Genomic DNA, 18,035 nt, shown 5'->3' with positions numbered 1-18,035 from the left:
ACTTTATAGTACACCTTAACTCGTTTTTGGGGGTATATGTACTTTACTTTACTGTTTACATTTTTGTACAACTTTTACTTTTTCTTCGCTACATTCATAAATAAAAATAATGAACTTTTTACCTCATACATTTTCTCTGACACCCAAAAGTACTGCGTTTTGAATGCTTAGCAGGACAGGAAAAAAAAATCACCCACTTCAAGAGAACATCCCTGGTCATCCCGACTGCCACTGATGTGGCGGACTCACTAACACTCACTTTACTTTTGATACTTACGTATATTTTAGCAATTACATTTACGTTTGATACTTAAGTTTATTTCAAACCAAATACGTTTAGATATTTACTCAGGTAATATTTTACTGGGTGACTTTCACTTTTAGTTGAGTCATTGACAATTGGGTACTTTTTCCACCACTGTATATTGGTGTTTCGTGCTCAAAGCACTCGGGGAGGGGATTGCTACATATCGTTTGCGACGTGCATCATGAGTAAAGTCATTGCAGCTATAATTTCACTTCCTCTGTGAGAACCATGAGCCCGAGCTGACTTGGCTTTGCTGTAATTTAACAGAAGACCGCAAGCAGCCTACCTGCCAAAGCTTGCATCGTGTCCGTTACAGAGTAGAAAAACGTATGTCTCTTATAGAAGATGCCAAAGCTTTGGAAATAACAATAGATGGCGAAGTCAAAGATACTGGCTTCCATCTGTGGCGAGGTTTTCCCTATTATGCAAATGAGAAATTCCGCTTCAGAACCAGCTTTGTTAGCTAAGATAGCTAATCTTTTGAATATGGTATAGTTTAAAAAAATAAACATATTAAGTGCAACTCAATATTAGGAAGGTGTTCCTGATGTGTTGTACACTCAGTGCATTTATACATGCCTCGTGAGTTTAGTTCTACTGCTGTACCCCATCACAACCCAAAATATAAACTTGTTTTACTCCATTGTTTTTAAAGAATGAACATGTAAAACAAACACTGTGTAGCCTCAAAACATGGTTAAAATTATGATTTTGATCTCATGGATGGTCAGTCCTTGCATCCATAGCTTGGTCTATGAATTTGAGACTGGTTACATTTCTCCAGCCTCTTCCCTCAGCTGTTTGCCAAAATAGCTGGCGGGGTATCCACTTTGTTATTGTTTGAACTACAGATTGCCCCTTTAAGAAAAAGATCAGTTCGGCCTTCTTATTGTTCTTTACTGAACTATAAACACACTATATCACACCCCGGCTTTCTATTCAATCCAAACGAAGCTTGGCGACCCAAAACAGACAGTGGAAAAACTTGGCAACGGAAAGATGAGCCGCCGAGACCACCCCTCCACTTTACAGCATTCTTCAGAGACAGCGAAATCTGAAAATAATACCCTTAATATTTATGCACGTGCTCCAGTCGCGACCCCTGTCCAGTGGGATAGATTCACTGAATTTCTCTGTTTTCTTTTCTCGTGCAAAGCAGAAACATCTCCGTTAGTGCCACAGCTTAAATCGTTCTAATGAAGGTTCTTGAGCTACTTCTCAGAACACCGGTGAAAGCTGTTGGAGGATATTAGTCTACTCTGAGCACTCCTCAATTTGTTGCGTTATTGTGTCCGTGACGGTTAGCATAATCCCTGTGCTTCTTACGACTTTCTTTGAAGTCTTCCTAAATTGAAGGAATTCATGTTAAATAAATAAAAAACGAAATGATGATGAAAATGTAAAATGTAAAGTTTCACTGGGAATTATGTAGGTTGGAGCTGCAATTTGGGATTAGAAATAGGCTACAATAATAATTTCTAGGCTAATTAATAGCTTTGGCTGTTAATAGTGTATAAAAGTTCCTTCAAAAATATGACAATTATATATTTATATTTATGACATTTTCCCATAGGTTATTTGAAAAAGTTAGTAACGAATTCCATTTCGATTTCACAATGCATTTCCATGGCCCAGGAAAAATAATGAGTCGGTTGTTTGAGTTATCACTTTAGGTAAGACCAGGGGAAACGTAATCAAACATCTGTATTTAGTCTCGAATTAATTATCTAAACGTGTGTGCTCTTCTGGGAAACGGCGACTGGGGTTAGCGAGATGGATTTAAGTGCACAAAACAAAAACAAAGTTGTCACTTTATGCCCCGGGTGCATTTCTAATGTCACCAACTAACGCGCGCCTAATGACTATTCACTACGGGTGTCAAGATACGTTTATGTTGTCATTAAATTAGACTAAACACAGAAAGAAACATTTCACTGGCTTAATTTAGCTGGACCACAGGAAGAGTAGCTGCAGCTGCTAATGGGGATCCATAATAAATACCAATACAAATACCTTATCTTCTCAGCTGAATATAATAAGATATTACGCAGCACATAGTCAGTCGTCTGTTATCTCAAGACTGGAGTGAGTGGATCATTTCACCATATAAATCTTGGGAATGTTTCTTCTTGTGAACTTTAGCAAATCACTCGTGTGTGTAGCACCAGTTGGGGTCCCATGGGGAAACATGGACATTTCTCCTTATTTTGCCATAGGGCTATATCCAACTATACGGTAAACCCCAATGTGCTGTCATTACTCAAAACGAGAAACCCATTGCACTTAATATATATATATATAAGTACAGTTACTTAAAGTGAATTTGTAGTCATTACTCCGATAGTCACTAGGGTTCTACATTTGAGTTGTATCAGCTTGAAAATGTTGAGTAACACCCCCAACTAAGCCACGGCTCTGATATCATTTCCCAGTGTGCTTTTCCTTGTCGAGTTACCACCCATGACTGTATTTGTTAGTGACAAACATGTTTGTTAAATTGTCAATTTCCAGTCCTCTGGCCTTCAACAAAGGAGTTCCTAGGTGAATGTTATCATACATCAACTCTTTATGACACAACATATCTCAAAAAACCTAGTTCTCTCATTTTTAGGTCTAGCTTTAACCTAATACAGTGGCCTGAAACTCGTGGTTTACATGCCACATCATATCTGCAAGTAGGGTTGCAAAATGTCAGTAACTTTCTGGGGAAATAAGTCCAATCAGGATTTCTGGAAAACCTGGGAAATGTACCAGAATCCTGCCAGTTAGGATATCCAACCGTTGGATTTTTATTCGCCTACATTCGTAATAACTACCACGGTTAGGAAAAGTGTGTGAAGACTACCTAAGCAATTTAAACTGGAACAACCATTTCAGTAATGGGAGCAAAATATCTAAATGAGTGGATAAGTTTAGAAAATGTATGTTATTTATATTTGTGTAGCATAAAATTAATCAATTAATCACTCAATGTACAATGTAAAAAATCAACCTGCAGTAGAGCATGCTCGAAAAAAAGTAATAATAAATAAAATAAATGTGACTTCTCATTTTGTTTTGAGTCAGTACCACATAAACATTTGAAGTAATAATGACTTTTCATTTACTTTTGAGTTCAATTTACTAGAAGTAGCCTATTTTAGTAAAGAAATGTCATGAAGTGTACAGTGTTAGATGTCAAAAGGGGATCGCAAATAGTAAGTAAAACAAATGGGATTATATTTGAAGACAAGTACATTTGTAGTGTTGCCAATGAATTTATGTGGTTGGTCAAGAAGCTATACATTTGTAGGATGCCCATGTGAGGCCAAACCAGCGGCCATCTGGCTCTCTGCGTTGAACCGGGAAAGTAGAGAAGTGGCAATGGATCTATGGTGCACAAGCATGGTGATGGTGAGAGGAGGAGCGCGCGCGCATGTGGCACTCAGATGTGGGAGACAGGTATACAAGGCCGTGAGGCTGATGCTGCTGCCCTCAGAGGAACGTGCGAATAGTAAAATACTTTTTTTAATATATTCAAAATGGACTATTCACAGGACATCTCCCATCCCAGGTAAATACACAATTAACTCACTCCGCATTAGGGGCACTATGGTGACGGCAAATTAATTATTGAACTCTCACATCTGTTCACCATTACGCATTATGCACATGCGCTTCCCTTCCTTCAGCCTAGTTCTGGCCAGGTCTCCCCTTTATGCCGTTAAGCAGGCTTTGGTGTGTTTGGCTTGAAAGTTGGAAAGAAACAATGCGTGTCGTGCATTCAGGGTTTGTCCAGAAAACGTTGTAATTTAATACTTTGACACAACCCCCCCCCCCCCATGTACAGACGCACTACGCTTAATATGTTGCTGCACAAATTTTCATAGCCTACGACATGTCATGATTCTACTCTGGTTTCAAAACCATAACTGGGCCAAATTTTATTTCTGTACCACTGCATAATAAAATATTAATGTCTAACAGTCATGTTGATGAAAAGTCTCTTTAAAAATGAATGGTTTGTTTTCCCACGAATTGCTATGTGTTATGTTGAGCACAACATGCGGAGAGGGGTGGTCTCGTTGTGGGAGGTGCCGCTGACTGATGAAAGAAGACGAGTCTGTTTTGCCTAAAGCCAAGGAAATTCTTTCCCTTTTTTTCTCTCTCCCTAGACACTGAAGACTGAACGAGTATGCCTCTGGTTCACTTTGCACCATTCAGGATGTGCGCCTCACATCTTTGCGTCGGCTCAAAGGTGGGACGGGATTGTTTTTCCGACAACAAAGCCTAACAGTATCTCATGTGAACGGGACGCACCCAGGGCTGCACGCGATTTGTTTGCATTATTTGAGTCATATTTAAATCAATGTCTGCTCGCACACTTTCCTAGAATATAGGTTAAACGTGTCCTTCAATACTGAGATAAAACCCACATGCCTAAAATGTCGTGGATTTTTTTTTAAATCAGAAGGGAATTAATCACAGTTCTTAAAATATTAGTATGCCTATTGTTTAATATTTCGTTAATTGCCTCAAATAATACACGTTTTACAAACAAGAAGATAACATAATATTATTTTGGATACATTAGGATAATAATTAGTAATTGAGCATAAACTCACTTTTTTATTAACCTGCTAATACTGTAAATACATATTTCAAATATCAGGGGTGTCTCTGTCTGATTTATGCATGTGCTTTTGGCTACAAATTATCTAGCATTTACTATCACTTAGCCAGCATACAGAACTTTCACTTTAAAGTTTTCGTGTTACTCCAAGCTGACGAGAGAAGGCAACCTGCCTTGTGATGGAGCTTAACTTCTAAACCATGACGATCTTTCCTAACCCATACATCTTTGGTGCTGGCTTCAGTGGAGAATCTGACGCCATATTTCTGACACCAATACTCCAGAGTATAGCCTAGCCTACCTCTGGCTGGTTACTAATGGGCCAGTAAGACATCACAAGTTCCTAAATAACCTGCAGCTATCCCTGTCACAGCTTGAATAACTCAAAGCAAGGGTGCACAGAGACGTTGATCAAATAATGCACCATTCAGATTTTAGAATATGAAAATGTATATTTTGTAATAAATGGGAATTAGCACGAGTAATTTATATAATTATGATTTAAGTATGATTATTTTTTACTTTTTAGGTCATTATGCATTTATTTTGCTGATATTATTGTAATTTTATTATAACATAGCCGATCCTATTATTCACATGAATTAGTGTAGTTAAAACTATTGACAGAAATTGATCAAAAATAGCTGCAGTACTCAATAACTTCAGAGCTTATAAACAAAATAACTGCAATCGATTTTAAATAAAACACAATCGCCTCTGTTCGATTAGAGATTTCTATTTGATTTGAGTTGGAAAAGTTGGAAATGTGATTAAATATTCGTTTTATCTCGTCAAATATGAAACGAAAACGTTCTCGGTACAGTGAACAGAAGTTGTGTTCCCCTTGCATTCCCATATGCTTTTGGAATGTGCTGTTTGGAATGAACTCCGTTGATGAATTTCAAATGTATAGTTCGTGACCCACAGTTTAGAAAATATGGATCCTCTTGTGTTGTTAATATGATGTAAAAAGAAATAAAGAAAGAATAACAAGAAATAATACACACTATCACGTGTCAATGTGGACTTGATATCAAACAAAATTGTATTTCTCATGACAATTTTCCACTTGATGGTGTTAGGCTATAATCCATTCGTCATACAATCCTTATACTGTAAATGGTCAAGTTCAGTGTGTGTGTTTTGGTTTTATTATTCCTTGTGGCAACCAAAGGTTCTCACAAGGTTAGTAAAGCAAGGAAAATTCGGAGACGTGGGGACATCTCGCTGGTCCCCACAAGGGGAAAAAAAATCTGATTTAAGTTTAGGTTTAGGCTTATGTTTAGGATTAGAATTAGGGTTATAATTGGGGTTAGGAGTTAGGTTTCTGGTCAGGGTTAGGGGTTAGAGGTTTCCGGTTACGGGTTACTGTTAGGGGTTAGGGAAAATAGGATTATAAATGGGAATCAAGTGTTTGGTCCACACAACGATAGTAAAACAAATATGTGTGTTTGTGTGAGAGAGGGGGAGTGGATTTTGTTGAAGGTAATTTTTTCCTCATCTGGTCAAGTTATAGATGACTATTTTGCGTGTAGGCCCAAAATGTAGAACCACCAGAGTTACCGCAAGGCGCAAATAAAACCGGGCTGCCTCCACTGTTCCATCACCATTTCAACTTCAACGTCATCAAATTACCTATGCATAGTCTAATACGGTGACAACTAAAAGATAGCAAAAAAAAAAAATGTTAGTACTGTCAATTTAAGTAAGCTAAATATGATTTAGCTGTCCATGGTTCTGATCTCTCTCTCTCTCTCTCTCTCTCTCTCTCTCTCTCTCTCTCTCTCTCTCTCTCTCTCTCTCTCTCTCTCCCTCTCTCTCTCTCTCTCTGTGTGTGTGTCTGTGCGTACAAGTAGAAAAACATGTTGACTCAGCCTACTTGTAGGGAAATGCCAGTGCTACCCTCCTCTCTTTCATATTGACAAAACGGTCTATGACTCCATCATACAGTAAACTTTTAGTTGTTCTTATAGGCTACCTGGCTAAAATGCTTGTTCGTTAGCTTGACTTCCTTTCATGGGCAAAGATGAGCCAGCTAGTTAACATTAGCCTACTGCATCTAGCTACATATTGAACTTCCATCCTCTCAGGTCAGGGGCACACAATGCATACATTTATGGTTGGATCAGAATTGTTGTTATAATTATTGGTCAGTACGGAGAATTAAGTAAAACAACAAGTCCAAATCCATATCTCCATCCATGGCTAATTTAGGAAAGGGACAATTTTAGCTAGCTAGCCACTGGAGGACAAAACACAACAAGATGCAAGTTTTCACTTCCTTTTGCACTCAATATGATGTGATTGGTGGGAAGCCAAATCCAAATTTGAAAAGCCAAATTTGGTGTGCCATGACCATTCACAGTTGAGCTCACTCAGTTTAGCTCAATGCTGATTGAATTATACTTTATTTATCAAGGGAGGCTAAATGCTCACTTTCTTCCCTTGCCAATACTACGGGCAGCAACAATGTCATACTCTTTTTGACCAGACAGCATCAGATAGATAAGCTACACATCCAGAGACAGAGGGGTGTTGTTTCGCTTTCTCCAGTGAGATACATTCAGCCTCTTGCGAATTGAAGGAAAAATATGAAACATAGAGAGAAGAAAGATAAAATAATTTATGTTTTTTCCTTTTTTTCTTGGTAAGTTTTTTTGGGGGAAGCCTGGCTTCTCTTGGCATCCATGAATACGCATCACTGGTTCCAAGCCTCTGCCAATAACAGGTAGATTTCCGTTTTCCCCTCAACACTCCCAGACAGTCCTAGCAAAATATGTTTTTGAGAAATTGCTCTTTGCAAAGAAGTTATTTCAGTTTCTGTTTGACATTTTTTTAGGGGGAAGGAACGCCTGCATGCAGCCTGAATTTGCCAACCATTACCCAGTCAAATGACAGATAGAGAGTGTTTATACGGTAACGTGAAATTGAAATGTAGCAACCTTTCAACTACTTGCCCAACGCTCTACCTGCCACTGTCTAAATATACTGCAGAAAACAGTTGGCAAACATGAAAAAGCTTGAGTGATTTACGCACAAGATGCCACGTTCCCAAAGCCTGAATAAGTCCTACCATACAACTGCAAACAGAGGGACCCTAGGCCCGTTCCAAACCGTATATTACATTCACTTAGCCTAATTAACAATAGGCAAAGGTCGGGGTTGGAATAAGTCACTTATTGCTTCGCCAGAAACTATTTTCTTTCATAATTACTTCTTTGTCACCCAAAGTGAGATTTAAAAGCTTAACGTTTTGATCAGCTCGAGCTCACCAGAATAGTTTCCCCCCGCAGATGTTTCAGTACAAATACGATCAGCATAGGGTTTGGCAAAACAACACACCATAAGCAAAATTGCCGGCGGACACGTTCTTTCACTTTCCGGGCATTTTTTTCAGTCTCACAAGAAACCGCAACAAAGCACTTATGCAAAGCCCTCACTGTCACTCAAAAACGTATTCCAGTGTCTGTCTGCATGCCTGCCAGCTGGAAATCTTTGTCAGTTTGTGTGTAGGCTACCTGCGCCTCCCCCTCCCTCCAAAACATGCATAGTCTACTGTAATTAGGGAGAGAGATTTTAATTCGAGAACAGAGGATACATCGTTTTCAATGCTAGTTAAGAATACAAACAGTGGAGCGCGACAAAAAATATGGTTCTGTTCAGAACGAAACGATTGGAAAATAATTTCCAATGGTACATATATATAGGAAATTTGTTTTAAAAATCCAACATGTTCTCCCAGCCTCATGGCAAAATGTGAAGAATAGCAAGACAGGTGCTGTAACACTGCATCATTTTCTCTCATCCTCATCAAGAGTTTGGGACTATAAGATTATATTTGAATTTTTGTCAAAATTGAGTGATTGACATAGGCAGTGTCTTGTTCAATGTTCTATACGGGTTATCTAGGGTAGGGTTTCCAAAACTCAGCCCTGGGGTGTCAAACTCATTTCACAGGACTCCGCATTGGTACGTATTGACATGATTGGTTGACCGTATGTGGGGGATGAGACATCCTGTATAAACACAAACTCACTTCCTTGACAACAAACACGGAAAAGTTTTTACGAAAGTCTATCAGAACAAGTTCACAAATAAAAAAACGTCTTTATGATTCCTCGTGTAGGGTTTTCAGAGACACAAAAAATTGTTTGAACTCCTGGAAAGAGATCGGGGAAGATGCGGTGAAGGGGTCAATGGAATGAAAACTGGGGAATAGAAGGACGCTGGATTGGTGCACATTCAACAAATATGATTTAACAAAGTGGATATTTGTCAAATCCTTAATGATTGATGTATTGTAACAGGCCCACAATGTGGTTACAGCAATCAGATTTGGATATATTTGGCGGTTTTCGATGCATAACATTTAGCAGTTGTCCTTTTTCAGGTTTAAAAAAGTGATTGCTTAAATGCTAACTCCCATTCGTATAAACTGGTAGCATAGCTAGCATACAGACATTGGTCGTGTCAAAGTAGTTTTTAACTGTAATGCAGTTGATTTATTACATGAACATTTATTGGGGTTGACATCCATACAAGCATTATGCTCCAATTTCTGCCTCAACATAGTGTGAAATACACACAGGGCCAGCATTATGGGCGGACTCTAGGGGGCCTGGCCCGCCCTACCGTACCTCCTTGCTCATCCAAATATTCAAATATTGATCATTTATTTGACCAAGGCTCGAGCTGACAGAAAGACGCATCAATCTCAGTTAAAGCATCCGAGCGATCGAAACGGCGCCCCTCTGTCTCAGTATGTGTAGACTATGTATCTGATGCGGTCTGGATTACAGGAGGCTGCTGAGGGGAGAACGGTTCATAATAATGTCCGAAAAGGAGAAAATGGAATGGCATCAAACACTTGTAAAACATGTGCTTGATGTATTTGGTATCATTCCGCTCCAGTCATTAACAGGAGCCCGTTCTCCCCAATTAAGATGACACCAACCTCCTGTGGTCTGGACAAAAGGAGTAAGGCATGTCATGCTTTTTCTGTCCAGACAGCATCGGATACATGGGCTACATATAGGAAGATAGAGGGACGCTGTTTTGCTCACTAGTTTCAACAGAGAGGAAGATGTGAAGTGAGAGGGCTCACTCTTGCCAAAATCTGTCCTGAATAAGCCCAATGCATGTCTGTGGGGATAATGTGCAGACCTAAGCTTGTTGCCTGCATTCCCACCTTTGGGACAACGATTCGCATTGTTAGGGCGTAGATATGAGCATAGGCCGGTGCCTGCTAATTATGAAAATCCAGAAATGAGCCGTTAAATTCTACAACCACCTAAAAGGAAGTGATTCCCAAATCTTCCATAACAAAGCCATCACCTACAGAGAAATGAACCTGCAGAAGAGCCCTCTAAGCAAGCTGGTCCTGGGGCTCTGTTACAAACACAAAAACAGACCACACAGAAATATATTTTTTTTAAACAGAGCAAACTAGAATGCTATTTGGTCCTAAACAGAGAGTACACAGTGGCATAATAAATGTCCACTGTGACTGACCCAAACTTAAGGAAAGCTTTGACTATGTACAGACTCAGTGAGCAAAGCCTTGCTATTGAGAAAGGCAGACCTGGCTCTCAAGAGAAGACAGGCTATGTGCACACTGTCCTCAAAATGAGGTGGAAACTGAGCTGCGCTTACTGACCTGCCAAATGTATGGCCTTATTAGAGACATGTTTCCCTCAGATTACACAGACCCACAAAGAATTAGAAAACAAATCCAAATTTGATAAACTCCCATAACTATTAATGAAATACCACAGTGTGCAATCACAGCAGCAAGATTTGACTTGTTTCCACAAGAAAAGGGCAACTAGTGAAGAACAAACAACCTATATTTATGTTATATGTTCATTTATTTTCCCTTTTGTACTATTTGCACATCATTACAACACTGTCTATAGACATAATATGACATTGGAAATGACTTTTGGAACTTTTGTGAGTGTAATGTTTACTGTACATGTTTTGTTGTTTATTTCACTTTTGTTTCTTACCTATTTCACTTACTTTGGCCAACAAAGCCCCTTAAATTGAACTGAATTGAGAGAGCTAGCCATACTTTCACTTTCTCTTAGCTAGCTGAACGCAGCTAGCTACTTTAGCCTACTGAAACACCTGGCCCAAACAAAGAGGGATGCTATGTTAGCTAGCTGACTATGGCTATCCAACACTGGAACTCTTCCAAGTCAAGGTAAGCTTTTGGTTTTATTCATTTATTGGCACTGTGGCCCACCGGTGTAACTGATAAACTGCTTTCTGAATACACATATAAACAATAGACTAAATGTAGTACATTTTGCTGGGGGACAATGGGGAATTTCGGGATGGAGATGCAGGTGGGTAAACGGTGCAGCCACTTCACTTCATGCCATCTTGGCTGAGCTCCTATGTCAAAGGTCTTTTTGTTTAGCCAGTTGCTTGTAATTAGCTGGATGGCTACAGAGATTATTCCTGAATCACTTTGAGTGGTGCGGTGCAGACCAATTTACTGAATGTGTATGACAGCTCCCCGAAGTGCAAGAAGTGTGAATGATCTGACTTCTGCGGAGGCCACCTCACAGTAAATGCTGTATGGCCACTGCAAATGTGGGATTGACCATGCAGAACCTTTTATTCAGCCCTGTTTGGGCACACTGCTTCTCATCCACTCAGCTGTGCTGTCTATAGACAGCCACACTATCTATTTGTGCCGCTCCCCCACTCATTTCAGTCAGGGGGCGGTACAAAGGGGGGGTACCACCCTTGGTGCTCTCCCTTCATTCCCATTGGGTCAGAACACTGTCAATCTGTCTCAGATTGAAGAGGAGAAGACGGTGCGTTCATCCTGGTTTTTGTCTGCTCCATCGGGTTTAATCGATGTCCGCACCCCCAAAATCTCAGTTTTAAGCAAGAGATATGTTTTTTTTTGCCACCGCCAATGCCACATTTCCGCATCTGCTTTGAAAGGTGACAGAGCTAGAGCAGTGTTTGTCAGACTATGAGACACCACAACGGTCTACCAAAACAATTGTCTGTAGCTTCCGAACGGTTTGGCCTGTAAAACTATTATGACACCCTCTGCAGGGTCACAATGTTGGTTTTAAGTGGGGGATTTTTTTCTTCCAGTCGGATAAACACTCCAAACACCTCAGAGCAACAGACACTGCTCGGAGGTGTCCGCATGGTCCTAAAGCACACCTTTGCCTTGTTTTGTATCACATTCCAATAATTAAACTGGGTGGGACAAAATGTTTATTTCAGAACGCAGACTTCCGAGACAAGGCTAGCTAGCAAGCACTGCATAGCGTGCTAGCCAGGTTCGCTAACTCACCGAAGCTGTCTGACTCCATCTTTTTTTGGGTCTCGAGCATTCCGTTTTTGGGTCTCGAGCTAGACTCACTCGCATTATCGCACTTTTGTATCCCCACGGAGGGTGTCCTGGTTGATGCCTTCTTTTATGGAATTTGATTTGATTTGATTTGTTCGCATGCGGCTATTGTTGATGCAGCCCTTCCAGTAATGAATGCTAGCCACTCACCTGGATGCATCTCACAACCTAAGCCGGTCGCTTCGGGTGACCCTGTCAAGCCTACGGGCCATGGCCCAGTGGTGGGACACTCTGCTATTGACTGAGTTGTATACCGCAAGGTGATCGCGACATCCTTATGTTTCTACAGGAGTTTTTTGAGCAGTAGCAGGCATTGTCCAAAGTTTACATGGTGTATCTGGTGCTCAAGTGCTTCCCCCTGCTTCTGTCAGGCCAGCTTGTGCTTGTCAGAAGCGACAATATGTTAGCGGTGGCATGCACTAACAGACGAGGAGAGACTCTGTCTCTCTCCCTCCTTATCTTAACTAGCTCCCAATTGCTGGGGATCAGTGCATATGCTCTTGCTTTGGGTGACGCCCGTATCCATTTGCCTCAACTTGGGTGCAGAATTTTTAACAAGGTTAAAAATGTCTCAGTAGTGGAATTTACACCCCTGGCTGGTCTTCTAGGTGGTGGAAATTTTTGATAGGGCAGACGTAGATCTTCACGCATGGCGAGATAGGGACTCTTAGTACCCTGTTGGGGGCAGAGGCTCTGGCGCACCAGTGGCAAACCCTCCTTTTCGAGCTTCCGCCAGTGGTTCTGATTCAGCCCACATTGGAGATTCTTGTGGCTCTCCGTTGACCCAGGAAGCCTTAGTTCACAGAGATCATTTGCCTTTTTAGCCAGAGACCCATGGCAAATCCCATTGCACAGGGACCTGTTGTCCCAGGTGTACGATATGGTTTGGCAAGCAAGGCCGGAGATCTATTCCTATGGGCCTGGCTCCTGAGAGGGACAATCTGATGGCTAGAGGTTTACCTCTGAATGTTAGTGCTACCATTCAGTCTGCAATGGCGCCCTCCATGAGAGGGCTGTATTTATAAAAGTGGCAAGTGTTTGAGCTCTGGTGAAAAATAAAGGACTTGTTCCTTTTCAGTGCTCTGTGAGGAACATCCTTAAGTTCCTACAGGAGCTTTTTGAGCAGGAGTGGGCATTCTCCACATTAAAACATCTTCACGATCGGTGTCCCTTCCACGGGACGGTTGAGCTAACGTAGGGCAATGCGATTAGCATGAGGTTGTAAGTAACAAGAACATTTCCCAGGACATAGACAGGACATAGACAACATAGACAGGACATAGACATGGCAGAAAGCTTATTAAGCAAATTCTTCAGCAAATTCTTGTTAATTTAACTGCACTGTTCAATTTACAGTTGATATTACAGTGAAAAAATACCATGCTATTGTTTGAAGAGAGTGCACAATTTTGAACATGAAAAGTTATTAATAAACAAATTAGGCACATTTAGGCAGTCTTGATACAACATTTCGAACAGAAACGCAATGGTTCATTGGATCAGTCTATCACTTTGCACATACACTGCTGCCATCTAGTGGCCAAAATCTAAATTGCACCTGGGCTGGAATAATGCATTATGGCCTTTCTCTTTAATTTCAAAGATGTTGGTACAAAAAAATACAAAAGAACAGTTGTTTTTGTCTTTGTATTATCTTTTACCAGATCTATTGTGTTATATTCTCCTACATTCCTTTCACATTTCCACAAACTTCAAAGTGTTTCCTTTCAAATTATATCAGGAATATGCATGTCCTTGCTTCAGGGCCTGAGCTACAGGCAGTTAGATTTGGGTATGTCATTTTAGGCAAAAATTGTAAAAATGGGGCGGCTCCTTAAGAGGTAAATGTCCTCTACATCAGCATTTCATGTGGGAATTGACGGAGCCTCACCGGTAGCCCACCCCCTGATTGTGCACTTCCTGAAAGGTGTACCTCATCTCAGACCGGTCTCTAAACCTATTGCGCCCACATGGGAGTTGCCGCTGGTTTTAGAGGCACTGTGTGTGGCCCCTTTGGAGCCTCTGCAGTCAGTGGATCTGAAGATCCTTTCCTACAAAATCTCCCTGCTCATGGCTTTGGCCTTGGCTAAACATGTTGGGGACCGTGTTATGCGATACTCAGTTCGCCCTGTGCGACTCTAAGGTGACGTTGTGTCCAAATGCGGCCTTCGACCCCAAAAGTCATGGCGATGTCCTACAAGTTCCAGTGTAGCCAACAGGGTTCTTAAGGCTGGGACAGGGGAAGTCACTAGGTAGTGCGTCATGTGCGCAATGCCCAGACTGCCACATCTGGCGGGGTCAGGCCTGGGTGGTCTACAATGGGCCGTCTTCATTTAGTATCAATTGGGGTCAGCTTGAGGCATGATTATATTTCCCCATAGTATGTTCTACCGGAGTTGACTGACTCGGGAACGTAACTTTATGACTATAACTGATCCCCGAAGAAGGAAACGAGGTACAACATCTGTTTGGTGAAAACTACAAAACTTGATAGTCAATGTCTGATCAACTTAGTAGATGATATCCTAGGTAAATATTAATGTGCATCATTGTTATAGTACTCCGTTTTCATATTTTGTGTCTTAATACATGCCTTGAAATACTTTCATTGATGATGGTGACTTATCCTTCCTTTTATACTGTTGTCAAAATACCCCTCAAAAGAGACCATAAAGTAACTGATGGTGACAACTTATCCTTCCACTTACAGTACACTGTGTTTTAACAATACCCCCCATATACCCCTCAAAATACCCACAAAGAGAGGCATAAAAAGTAATGTCAAACTGTGTAGATTTGCAAGGAATGGGTTTTTAAAATGTCAACAAAGATTTCAGGGGATGATCCCTGACCCCCATCTACTGTTCTTCCCCTCCAATATCTACACCACAATTTCTCCCTTGTGACACACTAACCAATTATAGCCTATCCAGTGACATAAATAGCTAACGTCATAACATTCTTCTAATTATAGTTTTGAACTAACTAGATAATGTTAATAGCAAATGCCAGAATACTTTATTGGCCATATTTCTTAGCAAGTGCTCGATAAGTCATAGCTAGTCCCACGGTGGAAACTTTGGAAAATGATAGTTTCCACAATCAGAAAAGCTACCTTCCACCAGTGATGACAGTGAATTTTGGAGAGAATAAGAAAGGTATAGGAAATAGAGACATAAAAAGCTCTAAGGTCAGGGCGTGACAAAAGGGGAAATAATGAATAAATGCCACATTATTATTATTGTTCTTATTGCTCTTATTATTTACTGTAGTTACTATTTAATTTAATTACTTGAAATAGTCCATTCAGACCAAATATTTGCCAACCTGCCAAACTAAGACATGGTTTCAGATACTCTTATAAGCACTGAACTGTGCCAAAGAACCTCTGATCTGAGGGAGTTTTTTTTACCCTAACACGCCTGTGACGTTAAGTCTTGATAATGTGAAACATTTTCTTTTAAAAGCCATTTGTTCAGGGCAAAACACTGCTCTTTATTAATGAACACGGGGTGAAGTTTATTAAGTAGATGGATATGTTGTAGGACTAGTATATATACTGTGGAACCCAAATTCTTCATCCCAGGAGACAGCTACCCCACCCTCCTCTCCACCCCAACGATATATCACACAATGGAGTTAGGATAATATTTTTCTCCAGATTTCCAGTCGCTGGTGTTCAAACTCAGACAAAGTTTTAGCACCGGGAGTTCTCTAAATGGCACTTTGAAAAGAGGCTTGGTTTATTTTTTTACAGCAATAATCTACCCATAAACTCCCCTTTAGCTGTTTAACAACAAAACAAATACACATGGATGGGAAATGAATTGAGCTTCTATTGTCTATCCTACATATAAACAGAGACTGTAAAAAAGTGAAATATCTGTTTTAATACATGAGGTTATTGAGATGACATGAGATTACACTTTGTTAATTCCTGTGGCAAAATGTGTTTGTCATGCAACAGCCACAATAAAACCAATAGAAACAACCACATTAAAAAACAATTGCAATAGTTTGTGGAGAGGCTAAACTCCTGGAATCATCACCAGGAAACGTAATTTCTAGATATTTTCATCATGCATTATACCGTAGAGTGCGTCCTCCTATCAAAACCAAAACAGAGGGAAATACGGTGCTTTGACCTCGTAAATGTGGTTGGGAGCATGATGTCAGACTTCTCTAACATTCAAATTAGCCTCCTCCACATTTGGCATTCATGTACAAATGCTGCTAATATGAACCTCTCGTGACTCCTCATGCCATTTGAGCAGGATTTCACCATCTCCATTCAGTTTATTAAATTGTGGTCTTAGAGATTTGGTAGTACTCTTCACCTGTTTCTGCTTTCAGTGAACTGAGCGCCTGCCAATTAACACCCAAGGCATGTTAATGAGCCTTTAGGGTCGACCACAGAGCTGGCCACTTCAACAGACTTACCAGACCCTTCAGGAGAAGTGCCTCACAAGAGACCCTGAACGGCTGCAATCTTAATCTACATAATGAATTTTGCAACGGAAACGACAGAGTAATGCCTACAAGGAAAAAGTGACAGACCGACGGACCAACAGACAAAAAAGAGAAAGTGAAGGGGCTTGCAAAAAAAGGAAGGATGGAAAGTAATCCAAGAACCCTTTTGGAAAGACAAGGGTTCTTTGTAAGGCAAAGGGTTCTACCTAGAACCTTTAACTTCCTAAGAACCATTTTTGGACTCAAGAAAGATTCCTTGGAAGGCAAGAAGGGTTCTACATAGAACCATGTATCAAATTTCCCAGCATTCTCTATTGTTAATTTTCAGAATTATTTGTCTTTTGCGTGTACATTGACTGGTCGTGGAATGTTATGCCACACAAAGATATATAACATACATTGTTTTTAAAATTGTATAAACTGCCATAATTTTGCTGGTTCTTGGAAGAACCTTTAGATGACAAAACGGTTATTGGTAGAACCTGTCACGTGTGCTCCCTCTCAGGCTTCTAGGTCACCGGGATGCTCTCTATGGCACACACCTGTCACCATTGTTACGTGCACCTGTGTGTCGTCAGACTCACCTGGACTCCATCACGTCCTTGATTACCTGCCCTATATATGTCACTCCCCCTTGGGTTCCCTCCCCAGACATCATTGTTTCTGTTTTGTTTCATGTCTGTACGTTGTTCAAGGTTCTTGGTTTTTATTATGTTCAGTTTATTTAATTAAAACACTCACTCCCTGAACTAGCTTCCCGACTCTCAGCGCACATCGTTACAGAACCCTTCATAGAGCGTTCTAGGTCCAAATACAGGGGATTCTATAAAGAACTGTACATAGGGTTCTAGGTAAAATCCACCGCAAAGGGTCCCCTATGGGGTCAAACTGAATAACCCTATATGGTTCTACTCACAGTAGCACTTTGTTTAAAGTGCTGATCTAGTAACGTGTCCACTGTGATCTGAAAGGTCAAACTGATCCTATATCAGCACTACTCTGGGAGACTTGATTCATACAACCCTAGGTGAATACTCATTCCGTTCAAGGGGGACCTAGAACCAGGAGAGTAATGTCTATGTTTATCACTTGAACAGTTAGGCCTATAGACACAGTTTGTGTTCAGTTCCACTCCGGGTTCCACACCGGGTTCCATGGGTTCCACTCTTTATTTTGACTATTTTCTACATTGTAGAATAATAATGAAGATATCAGAACTATGAAATAACACATATGGAATCATGTGGTAACCAAAAAAGTGTTAA

The sequence above is a fragment of the Oncorhynchus masou genome, chromosome 8 (assembly GCF_036934945.1).
Source record: "Oncorhynchus masou masou isolate Uvic2021 chromosome 8, UVic_Omas_1.1, whole genome shotgun sequence".
NCBI classification, from domain to species: domain Eukaryota; kingdom Metazoa; phylum Chordata; class Actinopteri; order Salmoniformes; family Salmonidae; genus Oncorhynchus; species Oncorhynchus masou.
This window is presented reverse-complemented; position numbering follows the sequence as displayed.